This window comes from Hakea prostrata, unplaced genomic scaffold (assembly GCF_041222555.1).
Source record: "Hakea prostrata isolate BN-2017 unplaced genomic scaffold, UWA_Hpros_2 contig_15, whole genome shotgun sequence".
NCBI lineage: Eukaryota > Viridiplantae > Streptophyta > Magnoliopsida > Proteales > Proteaceae > Hakea > Hakea prostrata.
The window spans coordinates 467,083-486,879 of record NW_028291134.1 but is presented as its reverse complement, the minus strand read 5'-3'; the positions used below and the strand labels follow the sequence as shown (position 1 = coordinate 486,879).

General features: G+C 43.9%; 1 pseudogene across 1 annotated transcript; it reads left to right on the top strand.

The window, feature by feature from the left end:
- Positions 1 to 472: 472 nt before the first annotated feature.
- Positions 473 to 2,708, top strand: LOC148999328 (pentatricopeptide repeat-containing protein At2g30780-like; annotated as a pseudogene). Its single transcript, XR_016170971.1, has 2 exons — positions 473 to 1,087; positions 1,339 to 2,708. The product of XR_016170971.1 is annotated as a pentatricopeptide repeat-containing protein At2g30780-like (transcript).
- The last annotated feature ends 17,089 nt before the right edge of the window (positions 2,709 to 19,797 follow it).

Below are 19,797 nucleotides of genomic sequence, written 5' to 3'. Positions count from 1 at the left end.
CAGTTGTTTACTTTCGGTTGGAGTGTTTTGGCGACGATAACTGCATTTATACATGGAAGGTGGACCGTTACAAAATCATTTAAGGGCCTGTTTGGTTACATGAGTCTGGAGATTTCAAATATCTAGAGATTTCAAATCTATAGAGTCATAATTTATAAAATTAAATGTTTGATTGTGGAATAAAATCTGTGGATTCATCCTAAAAAACTATTTGAGCTCTAAGTTTTCTTCTACTCTCTCTAGCTGGGTTTTAGGCTGTACAAGTAAGTGCTAAGTGCCAACAAAGAGCACCCTTTGGGGCAAAAATGCGACGCACACACGAGCCAAAGGCCCAAAAGGCTTGCCAAAACGCTAAATGGGGTATCGATGCAAACAAACCTTTTAAACACAAATGCCCTTAAACCAAGTCTTTCCTCTCTCTCATTCATGCTCACCCTCGATCGGTCTTCTTCTCTGGCTCCCCCGTCAACGAAAACCCTCAAATCAAACGAGCAAGGACAACATATATTCACCGTTCACCATCGATCGCAAGTCAAAGCTACTGCAGATTAGAAGAAGACTCAACTTCGTCTCCCAAATCAGTTGTGGAAACTCAGACTTGTTCTAGGTCTCTAAAACCTAACTCTTTATCCGGAAATCCCCTCAAGATGTTCAATTTATTTAGGGGACGATGAAACGAGCCTGTAGAGTTTCCTGGGCCGCAAGGGAACTACTTTTGCGGGAATGCTCTGTAGAAGCCAAATCTCCATCTTTATTTCCTCCACTATCTAACATTTGGGGGAGCTCAAGTCGCAATTTCATCAAAGGGATTATTGTTCAGACGCCTGGTTACTGCTATGATGACATACCAAAGTCGTTCACTTTACTCACAAAAAAGAAGCGCTCTTCGCATCACATCGCTGAAGAGAATGTGACCCAAAAAGTTTCAGAATTGGCAGATCAATTAGTTGCTCATATTGGAGATTCCAACAAGATCTCCTCAATCTTGGAATCCGGAGCTTCTTCCTTAATTCAGCACTCCAGCAACGGATATGCGTTGATTGAGCTGTTGAAGCTGTTGGGTTCCTGGCCTCAGTTATCCCTAGAGGTACCATTCTCCTCATTCTAGGGTTTATTTGAGCTTTTGAATATTTTCAATTATATATTCGAAACAGGTGTCTCTATAACATCCATAACTTCAATTACAAAATATTAATAATAATAATAATATAGCTTTTGTCATAGAGGTTTTCATTTCAAGAAATGGGAGGAGATGAAACAGAGTGATAAATGGGATAATTTTACTTTGTTCATTTGTTTAGTTTATCATCAACTTTAATAGTCAGGTTCAATTATCAGGTAATTAAATGGAGAAGGAAAAAAGCTAATGATGCTTCTATGGCAATGGTATCTGAAGAGTTCGCTAGAGGAATCAAAATTGCAGGCAGAGCTAAGCATGTTGATCTTGTTGTTGAATTGTTTACTGAGGCTGCCAATAAGGGAATCAAGACAGCTTCTGTTTATAATGCACTCCTGGCTGTGTATATGTATAATGGTTTGGTTGAAAAATCTCAGACACTTTATCGGGAATTAAAAAGAGAATCAAATTGTAGACCTACAGTTGTAACATTTAACATTCTCATCTCAATTTTTGGTCGGCTGACGATGGTAGATCACATGGATGCAAGTTTCCGGGAGATGCAACAATTGAATCTCTCCCCTAATTTGAGTACATACAATAACCTAGATTGCTGGATATGTTACAGCTTGGATGTGGGATGAAATGGAGAAGACTTTCAAGACTATGGAGGCAGGTGTTGTCAAACCCAATATTAACACCCACTTGCTAATGCTTCGTGGATATGCAAATTCAGGCAACCTGGAGAAGATGGAGAAGATTTATGAGTTGGTGAAGGATCATGTGAATGCAAAGGAAATTCGTTTGATTAGAGCCATGGTATCTGCATATTGTAAGAGCTCAGATACTGATAGAATTAGAAAGATTGAGGCACTACTGAAGTTAGTTTCAAAGAATGAGTATAGCCATTGGTTGAATGTGCTTTTGATTAGGGTTTATGCAGAAGAGGATTTGCTGGAACGGATGGAGAATTCCATAAATAAAGCATTACAGAATAAAACTCCAGTTATGACGGTGAAACTGATGCGTTGTTTCATAACAAGTTATTTCCGAAGGAATGCAGTGGATCAGTTGGCAGAGTTTGTGAAACAGGCAGAGTCTGCTTGCTGGAGGATTTGTCGTTCCCTGTATCATTGTAAGATGGTCATGTATTCATCACAGAATCGGCTAGAGGATATGGAAGATGTGCTTGATGAGATGGAAAACTTAAACATGAAACCTACAAAGAAAACTTTCCTCATCATGTACAAGGCCTACTCAAAGTATGACCATAGACTTAAGTTAGAGAGATTATTAGGATTAATGTGCAAGCAGGGGTTTGGAATTCCATTGGATGCCTCTCCTTCCTAGGTTACATTTTTGCATTTGGAATTTTCTATTTGAATTACTAGAAAATCATCCATTGAATTGTTGCAAAATGGCTCATGACGTCAGAGAGGACAACCTCAGCTCCCTGAGGAATGTAAGCTTCTTATCAAATTCATTTGAGTTTTACTTTGTCAACATTTGATTTTTCTGTATCTTATAAGCTTGAAGCATGAATGGATGATTTTTTTTTATTATTTTATTTTCTTTTGGTTGGAAGGAGTAGAGGGAGGTTTCTCTTGATGGTTACATTGCATGATTATGAAACTTAATAGCCCCCTCTCCCCTTGTGAGGATCATATGATTACTTGGATAAGTTTTTTAGGTTTGGTGTGTTTTCATTCTTCTATAGTTCATATTGTTGTTCATCATTCCACGTTCAGAGCATGGTCTTCTTTTCTACTGATTGAAACATGGTCGTTCCTTTTGCAGTATCAGAATCTGTTCTTGCAACCCGTAAATCATGTAATTTTTATTTAGGGGTAGACTTGACAGATCACAACATTTTGAGATGTTGCTTGTTTTTATGAAATTGTTTGCCTTATTTCTCACCACATTGACATAGATGGATGTTTTTGGGGACATGCAACAATTTAGCCCTATAACAAGTTAACAACTTTTTAACATGAATAGAGCTCCCTGGATGGAGGAAAATGATCACTAACATAAAAAAGGCCTGTACCCAGGGCACTAGACTCCTAAGGAGATCATATATACACAATGTTACCCTTATTTCAAGAAAGGCGATTTCCAGGACTTGAATCTATCCCCAAGCATCCAGCAAATGAGCACTTGACTGTTATTCAGCAAGTAAGCATCACTAATAGAGTACAATTAAAAACAAAATAGGTTGTGCTGTGCTCTGAAGGGCCCCAAGTTGAGAGTTATGTTAATTGAATTCTAGGAAATGCCATATACTAAGAAATCCTGAATTTTGTTAACCTAAATATATGATGTCCTTTTTGTGGGCAGAGCCTTCAAGTTTTCAAGTTTCTGGAACTCAAGCCTAAATATAGAATTCTAGGAAATGCTATGATATACTGAGAAATCCTGAATTTGTTAATCTAAATATGTGATGTCCTTTTTGTGGGCAGAACCTTTGAAATTTTCAAGTTTCAGGAACTCAAGCCTAAATATATTGCAACCTAACCAGCTGCAAAATTTCTCCTGGGATGATGCAGTCAGACAAGCAGTTTTAATTGTGATGTTCACCGTTTGAAACTACTGGGAGAACCTCAGAAGATTGTCTACTGTTTTACCATTCCAAGGGCAAGAGAATGGGAAATAAGGAGAGACTATCTACTGTTTCAGCATTCCAAAGGCAAGAAAATAAACTGAGAAGATAAGGAGATTAAGTGCTCTTAACAATGAAGTATTTCATCATCAATTCCCTAACTGAGTTAATATCCAAGAAAACCAAAAAGTTGAATGACGGGTTGGACACCTTCATTTGAAACATAGCCAATTAAAGGAGGTAACTTTGGAGAAAATAAACTGAGAAACCAATGTGCTGAGGCTTCCCAATGAAAGATGCGGAAGTATCAAAACATCATTTCAGTTATCTTATGAACTGAAAGAGATTAGGTTTTAGAGAAATTGGGGGTTTGCATGATTAGAAATAACATGGTCCTCCCTCTTGACTATGATTCTCTAATATAGTTTTTTTTATATTAAATTATGATCCCAAAGAAGAAGAAAAAAAATATAATAACAATAAATCCAATACCCTAGTGCTAACATGGATACAGCTCATCAAAATGAAACATGCCCTTTTTCCTTTGATCACATTTTTTAAGCCCACAGAATAATTTTTAGTTGTTGTCTGTGACCCATCTATCATACTTAATTAGATAGACTTGGTATGGTATTAGTATGAGAATTATATTTTTGTCAACATTCAAAACAAAAGTATTTACAAAAAAATACTCAATATGGTAATGAAAAGGAAATTCGTTTGATTAGAGCCATGGTATAATCTACATATTGTAAGAGCTCAGATACTGATAGAATTAGAAAGATTGAGGCACTACTGAAGTTAATTCTTGAGAACAAGTATAGCCATTGGTTGAATGTGCTTTTAATTAGGGTTTATGCAAAGGACTCGCTAGAATGGATGGAGAATTTCATAAATAAAGCATTAGAACATAAAACTCTAGTTATGACTGTGAAACTGATGCATTGTATCATAACAAGTTATTTCTGAAGAAATGCAGTGGATCAGCTGGCAACGTTTGTGAAATAGGCGGAGTTTGCTTGCTGGATGATTTGTCGTTCACCGTATCATTGTAAAATGGTCATGCATTCATCATTTAATCGGCTAGAGGATATGGAAAACGTGCTTGATGAGATGGAAAATTGAAACATGAAACCCACGAAAAAAACATTCATCATCATGTACTAGTCCTACTCAAAGTATGGCCAGAGACTTAAGTTAGAGAGATTATTAGGGCCAATGTGCAAGCAGGGGTTTGGAATTCCATTGGATGCCTCTTCTTCGTAGGTCACATTTTCAAAATAGGAGGGCACTATCCAAATATCCAGAAAATCATTCATCGAATTGTTGCAAATGGGTCATGACATCAGAAAGGACTACCTCAACTCCCCGAGGAATGTAAGCTTCTTATCAAATTCATTTAGTTTTACTTTTTCAATATTTGATTTTTTTGTTTCTTATAAGCTTGAAGCATTAATGGATAATATTTCTTTTTATTACTATTTTCTGGAGGTCGTGGTGTTCAACTGTCTGATAAGACATCTCGACTTTGTACTCATTGCAATAAAACATGGCACTTAGTGGATTCTTGTTGGGTCAAACATGGAAAGCCAGAGTGGGCCAAGCACCTTGCCAATCATGCCGTTTCTGATGGTGGTACTGATATTCCAGCAAATAAAAAATTACAGCTTTAGTAATTTCCTAGCTCCTAACATATAAAGTTTTGAAAATAGGAACTACCACCAAAATAAACTATGCTTTATAAAAACTCCCAAAAACTTATGTAGCAAGACTCCTACATTAGAAATAGAAAGTAGAATAACATCAATAGCACAATATTGTTCACATGAACAGTACCAAAACAGATTTTACTGTTCACGTGAACAGTAAAATAGCCCAAAGTGTTTATACTTCAACAACATATTTGACAGGTGTATAATATATGATAGTTGAGTCAGATGAAGCAACATGTTCAAGGATTTGACCCACTAGCTCGTACACGAGCAAAAAACCATGACCACAACACTTAGTCCCTTAGAAATGGTTTTGCTGATCAAATGCACCATTCTGAATCATCTTGCTTGAGTATCAAGGTCCAATCCCTCTCTTGGTCGTCCCATTAAATGAATAACCAAGTTCCTGTTTTCTAAGCGCATTTATCTCTTGATGGAAATCAAATACTAAATGTGTGCAATCCGATACTAATATCCTACCCTTATGTTGTGGGGAAAAGGTCCCGATGGACCCCACTCGGGAGAGAGGCCCCCCCCCCTCGGGAGAGATGCACCTCCCTTGGGCTGGTGCTTCTCTTCCCTCTTGAAGGGTCCCGAGTGCCTCACTCGGGACATAAGCCTCCCTCTTTTGTAATCTGGTTTATTCCTTGAAGAAGGTCCCGAGGGCCTCATTCGGGAGAGACACCTCCCATGTGGGATGGCTCACCTCTTCCCTAAAGAAGGTCCCGAGGGCCTCATTCGGGAGAGACACCTCCTTCTTGGGCAGGTTCATTTATTCGTTGAAGAAGTGCCACACTTGGGAAAAATATCCAACTCTAGCATTTCCCAGAAGACTCTCTTGACTAAGTCAAGAGAGGTTAGTTACGCATAAACACTCAGCATATCTATTCCGAGAATTGGGGAGGTGAGTCAGCATAACGGCGATATCAGGTGCGACAAAGAAGGAGCCGTTATTCCACTACACTCACTCCTCAACTATCGATCCGGAATCTAAGGAATCGCCGCCTCCAGGTAACTTCTATATAAACCTACCTCCAACATGGAGAAAGGTAACGAGAACTTTCATCTGAGTACTTACTCATTACGTTCTTGAGAACTCTCTCAAGAACCATTATTGTTACCTAGGCTGATTTGAGCGTCGGAGGCGGTTCCCCGGCCAAAACTAGGCCGGACCGTTCTTGCTTTCTTTGTGTGTGCAGGCATCTCAGTTATTCCAACTTGGTTGGAGAGCACTTAAGGTGGTCATCTCAATATCCGACTCTCGAAGAAGTTCTATACGCAACAATTTGGCGCCGTCTGTGGGAACCGTCACAAAAAGTCATGACGAGACGTACCACACCTCAGGTGGCAAGTTCTCAAATTCTCACTCGAGCGAGAGAAAGGGAGACAGAAAACGGACGTGTTGAAGAACAAACTCTCCCTTCTCTAGATCGACAAATTCCTATTCCGGAGGAAGGTCAAGAAGGAGTTCCGGAGAATCCCCCGTTAACTATTCCAACTCCATTTGGAGAAGGCGGTTCGAGTCAACCTCCTATTCCAGCTGACAAGTGGCCGATTTGCGAGAATATGCAAAGAGAAGTCCAACAACAAATGTTGGAACTCCAAGGAGTCGTTCGAGGCTTAGTCCATCAGATCGGGATACCATCCGGACCCCCCAGAAACTCCCAAGAGGGACGAAGGCGTGAAGCCGTCCGTCAGACTCGGGATAGGCAACGTCCGGCGAATGAAGAAAGGAGAAATCCCAGAATACCAAGAAGGCCAGCCGAACGAGTTGGAGAAAGATTTCAAGGAGTGCATATTGAAGAGCCACGTCCCCGAGAGGATCGGTCTAGGGGAAGTGTGTTCCACCGTTTGGCTGGGCTTAGGCAAACTCAAGATTTACCTAGAAAAGGGCGCAGAAATGAAGGAGTTCGGGAGCAAGAAGGAGAAAGCCACGGAAGAGGCCATTCTAGATCTAATAACCCGAGAGGGTCGGTTAGTCAATATGGATCTTCTCATGGACCAACTTCCCAATATTCGGATCTCGGAAGTGTTCGGTCTCCGCAAGAGCGTCAAGAGGCGCATGGTCTCGGGAGAAGATTAGATGCCATGGAGAGACGGCTTGATGATCGGGACCTCGATGACGACTATGATGTGGTTGATAGAGAACCCTTCTCAGAAGAAGTCATGAGAGCACCTCTTCCACCGAACTTTATCATGCCGACATTCACTCCCTTTGAAGGTAAGTCCAATCCTCGAGAACATATTAGTTATTTTAAATCGGTCATGGCTGTTATTGGCCGAGAAGATGAGCTATTATGCCGAACTTTCCCGGCATCTCTCAAAGGCCCGACGATAAAATGGTTTTCTAGCCTACCGCCAAGATCCATCCAAAACTTTCGAGAACTCGGGAGAAAATTTATTGCCCAATTCCGAAGTTGCATCGGGAGTAAGAAGACAAGCAGATAGCCTTTTTGCCATCGAGGCAAAAACCAAATGAGTCCGTTCGGGACTTTCTTCTCAGATTCGATAAAGTGGCTATCGAGGTAGAAGAGTTGGATGACACGGTGGCGTACAATGCACTATGGAGCGGAATAACCCAAAGACGTTTGCTCGAGGTATTACTCCAAGACAAGCCGAGGACTTATGGAGCACTTCTCAAGAAATGCCAAAAACAAGCAACGGTTGCAGAAGTTATCGAAGCCCGAGAAGAGTCCACAAGAGGCGTAAAGGACAAGAAGAATTATGGAGAAAGAGGTCAGAATTCAAATGCTCGGGCAAGAGATGACAAAAGGGAGTTTGGAAAGAAAGACTCGCTAATGGAGACTTTACACCTCTTAATACTAAGAGGTCAGAAATTCTATTACAGATCAGAAACAACGACAACTTGAAGTGGCCGGGCAAGATAAGAGCCCGACCCGAAGATAGGAATATGACAAAATATTGCCGTTTCCACAAAGACTACGGTCACCATACGGATGAGTGCAGAAATCTAAAGATCGAGATCGAAAAGCTCATCCAGGCAGGGCAACTTGAAAAATATCTTCAGAAGAAGCGACAAGATCGAGAGAAGTCCCCACCTAGATCAACTAAAAGACTCAGATCCAAAAGTCCCGAGAGGGCAGATAAGAATCCCGAGAAGAAACCCGACACTCGGGAGTTTTCCCCCATTTACATCGTTTTGGGAAATCCGACGGAAGAATCCATTAAGAAGGCGAAGCAAAAGGCACGGTTCGTAGGATCGATGCAATTGCCAAGAAAATGAAGAAATGACTTATGCCCAGATCCAATAACCTTCACCGACGAAGATCTCAAGGGCGTCACTTCTCCTCACGACGATGCTATAGTTATCAAAGTGAAATTGGCAAACCGAGAAGTTCACCGAGTTCTTGTGGACACGGGATCTTCCGCCGACTTACTATCTTATGAAGCATTTAAGAAATTGAAGTTTGAGGACGAGATGATGACTCAATGTGGGACTCACTTATATGGGTTCGTCGGGTCGTCCGCCATATCCGAAGGGACTATCCAATTGGATCTAAGGATCAGGACCTCCCCTCGGGATGCAGTCGTCCAAGCAACATTCATGGTGGTTCGGGACCTTTCAGCTTACAACGTTCTACTCGGGAGGCCAACTCTTAACGCCTTAGGGGCGGTGGTTTCTCCAACACATATGAAGTTGAAGTTTCCAACCACAGCGGGAGTCGGGGAGTGCTCTTCGGATCAGCGACTCTCCAGACAATGTTATGTGAATTATCTTAAGAAAGTCAAAAAGCCGAGAGATCGGGCAATACAATGAGTATTGAAATTCGGGATGACCGGGATGAAGAAGCTATGCAGAGAGCCGAACCAGTTGAAAAGCTTGAGCGAATTCAACTTCATCCGGATCTTCCCGATAGAGGGACTATGATCGGGTCCGAACAACCTACGGAATTCAAGGAAGAGCTCATCGAGTTTCTCCAAAACAACCTAGATGTATTCGCATGGTCGGCCGAAGACATGCCCGGAATAGATCGAAGAATTGCAGAACATAGCTTATGGATAAGGGACGATGCAATTCCAATGATCCAAAAAAGAAGGAATTTTTCGCTCGAGAAACATGCTGCCATCAGGACCGAAGTGGAGAAACTAGAGCAATCGGGTTTTATAAAACCCATAGAATGCCCAACTTGGTTGGCGAATGTAGTCATGGTGAAGAAAGCCAACGGCAAATGGAGAATGTGTACAGATTACACGGACTTGAATAAAGCATGCCCAAAGGATTGCTATCCACTTCCTCGGATCGACCTTTTGATCGACGCTACAGCAGGACATGAAGTATTGAGCTTCATGGACGCTTATTCGGGATATAATCAAATTATGATGAATCCCAAGGACGAGAAGGATACGGCCTTCATGACGGATCGAGAAAGTTACTTTTATAAAGTAATGCCATTCGGGTTGAAGAACGCTGGGGCCACTTATCAGAGAATGGTAAACAAAGTCTTCAAAGACCAAATAGGAAGAAATATGGAAGTATATGTGGATGATATGCTCATAAAGAGTATCGTCCGAAGAAGTCATCTGGAAGATCTTGAAGAAGTTTTTGATACTTTGAGAACATACCAGATGAGGCTAAATCCGGAGAAATGTGCTTTCGGAGTTTCTTCCGGAAAATTCCTTGGGTTTATGGTATCCCGAAGAGGAATTGAGGCAAACCCGGAGAAAATCAAAGCCTTGCTCGAGATGGAGTCGCCAAGGACGGTTAGAGACATCCAATGTCTAACCGGAAGAGTAGCAGCCTTAAACAGATTTATCTCACGATCGGGTGAGAAATGCTTGCCTTTCTTCAAAGCTCTTAAAGGGCTCGGGAAGGCAAAGGATACCTTATGGACCGATGAATGTCAGAAAGCGTTCGAGAAGTTGAAGGAGAAGCTCGGGACTCCACCTCTCTTAGCCCGACCTTCAATGGGAGAACAATTATTCACATACTTAGCCATTTCTCCAGCGGCAGTAAGCGCGGTCTTAGTAAAAGAAGAAGGTACTTCACAAAACCCTATCTATTTCATAAGTCATGTTTTAATAGATGCCGAGACACGATATCCGGATGTGGATAAACAAGCCTTAGCACTTGTAATCGCATCTCGGAAACTCAGACCGTACTTCCAAGCTCATCCAATTGTAGTCTTGACCAACTTCCCGTTGAAGAAGATACTACAAAAACCAGACTTAGCCGGAAGAATGGTCACATGGGCTATTGAGTTGAGCGAGTATCAAATTGAGTATAGAACTCGTCCAACCATAAAGGGACAAGTTCTGGCCGACTTCATTCTTGAGAATAGCATGCCTAGTTCGAGAGTAAAAAATTCACCCGGTCCAGAGTTATGGACTTTACATGTTGACGGCTCGAGCAACTCTTCGGGGAGTGGAGCAGGACTAATGCTTATCAGCCCGGATGGGTTCACTATTCATTACGCTTTAAGATTCAACTTTAAAGCCTCTAATAATGAGGCCGAGTATGAAGCCCTACTAGCAGGACTAAGACTTGCCCGAGCCCTAAGAGTCCGAGAATTGGAAGTCCGAAGCGACTCGCAGTTGATCGTGAATCAAGTTCGTGGCATGTACGAGGCAAAGGAAACAAGAATGGCAAATTACTTAGCCAAAATTGATGATTGTCGCCATTATTTCGATCATCTTGAGATAAAGCAAATTCCGAGAAAGGAAAATGAAGTAGCAGACGAGTTATCCAAGTTGGCTTTATCCAAATATTCGACCTTGGGCTCAGCCGTTTATATTGAACAGTTAGAAATTCCTAGCATTCGGGAGGCCGAGGCGATGGATATTGAAGAAGAGCTTAGTTGGATGAGCCCAATTATAGCATATTTGAAGAATGATATCCTTCCGGAAGACGTCAAGGAGGCTAAGGCAGTTAAAAATCAAGCAGCGAAGTTCACCATTATTGAAGAACAACTTTATAAAAGATCGGTCACACAGCCTCTTCTAAAGTGTGTTGGCCCTTCTCAAGCTCAATATGCCTTAGCCAAAGTACACGAAGGAATATGTGGAGCGCATATGGGAGGCCGAGCTTTGGCCCATAAAATAATACGCCAAGGCCTTTATTGGCCGACTATTCGAAAAGATGCCGTAGAATATGTCGAAAAATGCAAGCAATGTCAACTTCATGCATCCGTCCCCAAGACTCCGGCTGTCCCTCTTACATCTGTCTCCCGTCCGATTCCCTTCGCCATGTGGGGAATGGATCTGGTGGGAAAGCTCCCTAAGGCCGCCAACAATAGAGAATATTTGGTCGTGGCAATCGACTATTTCACTAAGTGGGTGGAAGCCGAACCTCTCTCATCCATTACTGAGAAACAAATGGAGAAGTTCTTTCAAGAAAGAATCATATACAGATTTGGAATCCCAAAGATCCTTGTGACCGACAATGGAAGGCAATTTATCGGAGCCGGCTTCAAGAATTTTTGTGAAAGATATCACATTGAGCATAGAACATCATCCGTGGCGTATCCGCAGAGCAATGGGCAAGTTGAAATAACCAATCGGACGCTGTTGGATGGAATAAAAAAGCGCTTGGAGACAAGTCGAACCAAATGGGTGGAAGAATTACCAAGCGTCCTTTGGTCATATCGCACCACGGCTAGAACTCCTACGGGAGAAACACCTTTTCGGCTAGCCTACGGCACAGAAGCACTTGTCCCTGTGGAGGTATTGGCGAATCAAAGAGATATACCGACTTCAATGAAGAAGCAAACGAAGAAGGCTTGAAGAGTAATCTTGATCTAATAGACGAAATACGGAGCATGTCAGAATACCGGAATCAAAGATATCAAAACCGAGTAGCTGGATACTTCAATACTCGGGTAAAAAATAGAAGACATCGTACGGGTGACTTAGTGCTCCGCAAAGTTGCGGCTTCAGACCCAAGAAGGCAAGGCAAGCTCTCACCCACATGGGAAGGACCTTATCTCGTCGAACAAGAGACGAAACCAGGAACCTACAAGCTAAAAAGCTTGGCCACGGGCGAGACAATTGATCGAACTTGGAATTCCATGAACCTTCGGAAATTCTATCAATAGAATTAATCCAAATATGTAACATTTGCAGGTAAAGTCGAAAGACCATTTGATTTTCAATAAATCCACGTCTTCATTGTCGACATCTATCTCTTCGAGTTATTCAATGGCGTTACACTCGGGACCTCGCTCGGGTAGCCACTCGGGAGTTTTCCCCACCTCTCATGAAATTCCAACTGAGACTCTCATGAGATGGAATTATTCAATGGCGTTACACTCGGGACCTCGCTCGGGTAGCCACACGGGAGTTTTCCCCACCTCTCATGAAAGTCCAAGTGAGACTCATGAGATGGAATTATTCAATGGCGTTACACTCGGGACCTCGCTCGGGTAGCCACTCGGGAGTTTTCCCCACCTCTCATGAAAGTCCAAGTGAGACTCTCATGAGATGGAATTATTCGATGGCGTTACACTCGGGACCTCGCTCGGGTAGCCACACGGGAGTTTTCCCCACCTCTCATGAAAGTCCAAGTGAGACTCTCATGAGATGGAATTATTCGATGGCGTTACACTCGGGACCTCGCTCGGGTAGCCACACGGGAGTTTTCCCCACCTCTCATGAAAGTCCAAGTGAGACTCATGAGATGGAATTATTCAATGGCGTTACACTCGGGACCTCGCTCGGGTAGCCACTCGGGAGTTTTCCCCACCTCTCATGAAAGTCCAAGTGAGACTCTCATGAGATGGAATTATTCAATGGCGTTACACTCGGGACCTCGCTCGGGTAGCCACACGGGAGTTTTCCCCACCTCTCATGAAAGTCCAAGTGAGACTCTCATGAGATGGAATTATTCAATGGCGTTACACTCGGGACCTCGCTCGGGTAGCCACACGGGAGTTTTCCCCACCTCTCATGAAAGTCCAAGTGAGACTCATGAGATGGAATTATTCAATGGCGTTACACTCGGGACCTCGCTCGGGTAGCCACTCGGGAGTTTTCCCCACCTCTCATGAAAGTCCAAGTGAGACTCTCATGAGATGGAATTATTCGATGGCGTTACACTCGGGACCTCGCTCGGGTAGCCACACGGGAGTTTTCCCCACCTCTCATGAAAGTCCAAATGAGACTCATGAGATGGAATTATTCAATGGCGTTACACTCGGGACCTCGCTCGGGTAGCCACTCGGGAGTTTTCCCCACCTCTCATGAAAGTCCAAGTGAGACTCTCATGAGATGGAATTATTCAATGGCGTAACACTCGGGACCTCGCTCGGGTAGCCACTCGGGAGTTTTCCCCACCTCTCATGAAAGTCTAAGTGAGACTCTCATGAGATGGAATTTTATCCATGAGATACATTTCTCCCCAAGTCCTTCATTCGGGACCATATTCGGGACCATTTGTAATAAAGGCTTGGGAGAAATCAAAATATCATCAACCCTAAGGCATTACGTTAAGGGAGAAGACACACGGGACCAGTCAACAGAGAAGCTTAATGCCTCAGTTTGAATAAAACAACAAGTTAAGCTACTATTCAAAACATTTGGCCACAGGGACCAATATTACAGAGAAAGCGCAAAGTTGCGCAAAATTCAACATTGGTTATAAAAAAAAAAGGTTGAAGAAAATTCTAAATTCCTTTCTCAGAAACGGAAGGAAGAAAAGGTTGAAGTCTTTCAATTCTTAAGAGAATTCTCAAGTTCGGGAGGATTGCCTTCACCAAGCCCGTCGCCACCAGGAGCTTCCTTCTCAAGACTCTCTCCAGAGCCCCCCGCTTGATCTTCATCAACATAGAGAAAAGGGTCGGGAGGGCTGAAGGGTTCTTGGCAGTTAACCCCTTCGGGTACGGCTCTTTGAAGAGTCTCATAAACTCTACCGTCTAGCATTCCGCCTAATTCCTTCGGGTTAGGAATATCGACCCGTCGGAGAACAGCAGTGAAAGCATCATTAAGCCCGAGGCGGTAGGTAGAAGCAGAGAGAGCCACCTGGAGATTCTTGAACTGAGAAGTGCCGAGGTAAGAAGTGATGATCTCTTTCTGGACCACCTCGGGCACCTCATCGGCACTGACGGGAAGTTTACCGGCTCGGACTTCTTCGCGAAGTTGCCCGGCAATGGACTCCATCTCAGCTTTCTCACGCCTTAACTTCTCCATTTCTTGAAGGGCCTCTTCCAAATTTTCCTTGGCCTCGGAGAGTTCCCCCTGGAGAGCCGCCTTGCTTTGGGATATCTCCTTCAGCTTCAAGCCCCTTTCTTCGTCACGTTTCTTCAATGACCTGACAGTCTTAATAGACTCAGAAAGGTCTGCGGCGGTGCGTTCCTGATCTTCCTTCAGCTCTCGAAGCTGATCTCTCAAGTGCTCGGAACGAATTAGGCACTCGCCCATGTAATGCGCCACTCCAGAGAAGAACCTAGAGAAAATACGGAATACCACGTTAAAGAAATCACTTGGAGAACTATGAGGGACTAAGGATGGAGAATTACCTGTAGGCGTTGGCATAGAATTTGTCGTCCGAAAGATCCTTCAGATACTTTCGGTCCGAAGGGATCATCCCCTCAAGAAGCCAAGATCCGGCGGTGTTGGAGTCCCCCAAAGACGGTGTCCGAAGAAGTCAGATCCCAGCCGGGAACGAAGACAGGGGACTTTGGGGAGTCCTCCTCAACAGCCTTCTCGCTCTCCCGAGCCCTCTTCAAGGGCCTTCCCGAGCGGCTTGAGGGAGAGGCCTGGGGAATACCTATCTCAGGAGGCCCCCTCCCAAGGAGATGCTCTTCCTTGCGGTCTTCTTGCCCGAAGGCTTGGACGACCCCGGAGCGCCGAGAGCTTGGACAACGGGACCCGTGTCCGTGGCACCACCTTTCTTCGCTGGCTTTCGGGCGAAAGCCTCTTTGACATTCCCAGTTGTCAATGCACGAAGAGCATCGATATCCAATTTGCTAGACACTGCGACAACAAACGAAGAAAGTCAGAAAGTGCGAAGATAAGAAAAATATACAAAATTGAAGAATGTCAATGAAGAAGGGGCTCACCCGGAGAAAAGCCCCACAACTGAAGAGCAGCCGGATACTCAGGTAAATATCCGTGAACTGCGGCTGAATCTCCGCCGACTTGGATGATCTTTTCTAAAGCCGCTTCTTCGGCGGCGGATAACTCAATGGGATTATTGAGTCCTTTAAGATCAGATTTGGATTTCTTCACAAAAGAAGTTGGGAATGGCGGCGAAACTGGGGGCTGACAAAAGAAAAAGTGATGTCTCCACCCTTTGGTGGAGGTAGGCATAGACTTCGGCAAAATGATGTTGCCTGACCATTCCACAGCGTCGGTTGCCCGACGAAGAAGAGAGAGCCAACCCCCTTTTTGATTGACTCTTAACTTCGAAGAAACGCAGAAGAAGGGGGAATGTTGGTTCGACTCCAACATTGTGACAAAAACCAACGAAGCAAGAAACACTTCTCCAACTATTTGGAATAAGGTTGGAGGGAGAAATTCCATAATGGACGAGAAGGTCTTCAAAGATTTTTTGAAAAGGAAAGCGAAGACCTCCTAAGAAAGCATCGTAATAAATGGAGAAGGCCCCGTTCGGGGGCTCTCCAACCCGACTAGAAGGAGACGGGAGCTGGAAGAGATAGTCTTTTGGAATTTCACAGAAATCCCTTAGACGCTGGAGATGTTTGGAGTCGAGATCTCCGGGATAGAACTCGGGACCCGAAGACTTGAGGTTATAATCAATGTGAGAGGGCGTCTTGGGTTTGTTCCTTTCTTCGAGAATTGCTTCTTCGGAAAGCGATTCGGAGAAAATAAAAGTAGGCCAACGATTGTGGCAATCCTGGGGACGAGAAAGGGGTGGGCGAGGCGAATAATGTCTCTGACTCACTCGGAATTTACTAGGAGATTGATTAATACTATCAACTTCCCGCTCATCCGAAGAATCCATAGAAAGACCAAGGTTGACTAAGTCCGTTCCTAAGTCGGAGCAAAGAGGTTCTTGGTCAAGAGGGTCGTCCCTAGCTAAGTCGGCAGTCGCTCTCACAATACGAGAGTCAGAAGAGCCAGAGAAAGCATCTTCACTAGAATAATGCATGGATTGGGTTCGGGAAGACGTCTCGGGACTGGAGATCGTGGCAGTCGGGACCTCCAGTCGGGAAGGGGCTCGGGCTATTTCCTTGCCTTTTCTTAAGTTATCCATAATACGGAAATGACAAAGGAAAGAAATGAAGAAAAGTTAGAGAAACTTACTGGTTTGAAGATTGGAATAGCGAGTTGGAGAAAGCAAGCAACGCAGTCAGGGGACTTCAGAGGGAGTTTGCAAGCAAAAAATTGAAAATGAGGATTGAACCTCTATTTATAGTGAGGAGTAGGAAGATGAAGAGACACATCCAACGGCTATGAATCAAGCAAAGCGACGGTTGAGATCTGGCACATGAAAGGTCGCGATCCAACGACCAACAATGAACAGACACAACGGTCAAGATTAAGGGACTCAAGATCTCAATCAAACGGCCCTTGATCGAATAGATCAACGGCCGAGATAACACGACCATTCGCATATCAGGAGCAGCAATAAATGTGAATTAGTACGACGGTTGGGAATTGCGAAGGCCTTGGAGAAATAATGGCTCTCATTCAAGACGACGTCTTAAAGTTTCTCCAAGAAGAAAGAAAATTTTCTAAGAAGCTTGGGAGTAACATTCCATACGTTCGAGAAGTCAATCGCACGGAATGGGGGGCTCTGTTGTGGGGAAAAGGTCCCGATGGACCCCACTCGGGAGAGAGGCCCCCCCCCTCGGGAGAGATGCACCTCCCTCGGGCTGGTGCTTCTCTTCCCTCTTGAAGGGTCCCGAGTGCCTCACTCGGGACATAAGCCTCCCTCTTTTGTAATCTGGTTTATTCCTTGAAGAAGGTCCCGAGGGCCTCATTCGGGAGAGACACCTCCCATGTGGGATGGCTCACCTCTTCCCTAAAGAAGGTCCCGAGGGCCTCATTCGGGAGAGACACCTCCTTCTTGGGCAGGTTCATTTATTCGTTGAAGAAGTGCCACACTTGGGAAAAATATCCAACTCTAGCATTTCCCAGAAGACTCTCTTGACTAAGTCAAGAGAGGTTAGTTACGCATAAACACTCAGCATATCTATTCCGAGAATTGGGGAGGTGAGTCAGCATAACGGCGATATCAGGTGCGACAAAGAAGGAGCCGTTATTCCACTACACTCACTCCTCAACTATCGATCCGGAATCTAAGGAATCGCCGCCTCCAGGTAACTTCTATATAAACCTACCTCCAACATGGAGAAAGGTAACGAGAACTTTCATCTGAGTACTTACTCATTACGTTCTTGAGAACTCTCTCAAGAACCATTATTGTTACCTAGGCTGATTTGAGCGTCGGAGGCGGTTCCCCGGCCAAAACTAGGCCGGACCGTTCTTGCTTTCTTTGTGTGTGCAGGCATCTCAGTTATTCCAACTTGGTTGGAGAGCACTTAAGGTGGTCATCTCAATATCCGACTCTCGAAGAAGTTCTATACGCAACCCAAAAAAAAAAAAAAATAATTTAGGCAAAACAACAACCACCCCCCCCCCCCCCACTAGGGATGGAAGAGTCCCAAATTTGGCATAGCATACTACAACCTATTAGAAGGTTCTGGAGGCGGAAGGAAATTGCAGAATAGTCCTCTCGCCTATGACTTTTGCTTATAAGAAGCTTTTCTGGCGAATTGAGATAAGGTGTGAATCGAGTTCCAATCCTAAAAGACTCATGATGTAGGAGGTTTCAATCCCTTTCTTCTCGGCTGCAGTCAAGAGTCAAAGGAGAAATAAGAACACCCAAAAGAACATCACATAATTTGCCCAACTGCCTGTACTCCTTCCTAAAATCATGCCCCTATTCTGATTTGCCACGCGCTTCGTCAACCTCCCGCAACCAAATTCCCACTGCCAACCCTCTGGGATCATCTTTGACGATGAGATGTAATGCCACCACCATCAGAAGCGAGGCATCCTCCCTTGCCACCGCCATCTATTCCTTGTGGTTCTGACATGTGGCCCTAATTATCAAGTTGAAGGTAGAAGATGTAGGGATAGTGTCTCTCTGATAATACCCTTAGGTATAGTGTTTCATGAATAGGCCATAGGTTTTTTGGGCCCGTGTATTTCTTAGCCCACCCACCGGGTTGGGCCTAGCATTCCTATTTATAGCCCTACTATAGGACTTTATTAGATGGACCAGTCTCCTCATTTGATTGACCCATCTGATGTGAACCATTAGGTCATGATGTGAACCATTAGGTCATGCCTGCACCTGGGCATTGGGTCTAAGACAAACTGGGCCCGTGTAACTAAGCCGCCAGCCTCTAGGGTTTGAACCAACCTTATGAACCGACTTAAGAGGGCTGGTTTGAATAATTGAACCTCTCCTCTGTTTTCTTCTCCGAATCCGGTGAGGTACAACCCTCGCAGACAGTTGCTCTCGCACACCCTCTATTCCATGCTTTTTTTCGATCCATCTTTCCACCCACTGTATGTCCCAACTTCACGATTATTATTCCCTTTGGGGCAAAAATGCGACGCACACATGGGCCAAAACCCAAAAGGGTTGCCAAAACGCTAAATGGGGTATCGATGCAAACATACCTTTAAACACAAATGCCCTTAAACCAAGTCTTTCCTCTCTCTCGTTCATGCTCGAATAGGATTTTTATTTGCGGCAGCCGCCAACAATCTGGATTTTACCCCGATTACAGGAAAGAAACGAACGGTTTGGATTAAAACTATGGGGGTATAAGTGTAAATAATTTTCTTCTTTTTAATCCTCAAAAGTTTTCTATTTAGAAATTTACAAAACCAGATCCTCATCCCTTTCTCTCCATCTGCCGGACCTTCACCGTCGATAATCTCAAAACCTGCAACTTCTACCTTCTTTTGCAGATTGCAGCTCCACTGCTCTCATCCCACGAAAACATTCACTTTAAGCAAAACCCCATCTTCATAGCCCCACACCCATCTGCCCAAAGCAAAGAAAAAAGGAAGAGGTGATTCAACAAAGCGAAAGAAGCCCCAATCTCATCGCTTCTTGTCTCTCCCCATTTGGGTTTTTTGGATTTCTGTCTTTCATTGCTTGAATCTCTGTTTTCATATCTAGTCTCTCGAATCACCAATGTGGCTACCATGGGTAAAATCTCCAGGTCGAAGTCCGTCATGCAGAAACCAAAAATTCAGATGGTGGGACTGTTAGTTGGTAGCGGAACATGTGGAACCGGAGAAAGTGTGACTTGTAGAAGCTAGTGTTCCGGTGTAGATAAATTCCAGAGAGGCTTGGTTGCTTTCTTCAGATCTCAACTTCGGTTCAGCCCAAGTTAGGGACTTAATCTTGTAAATTTGATAAACATCAG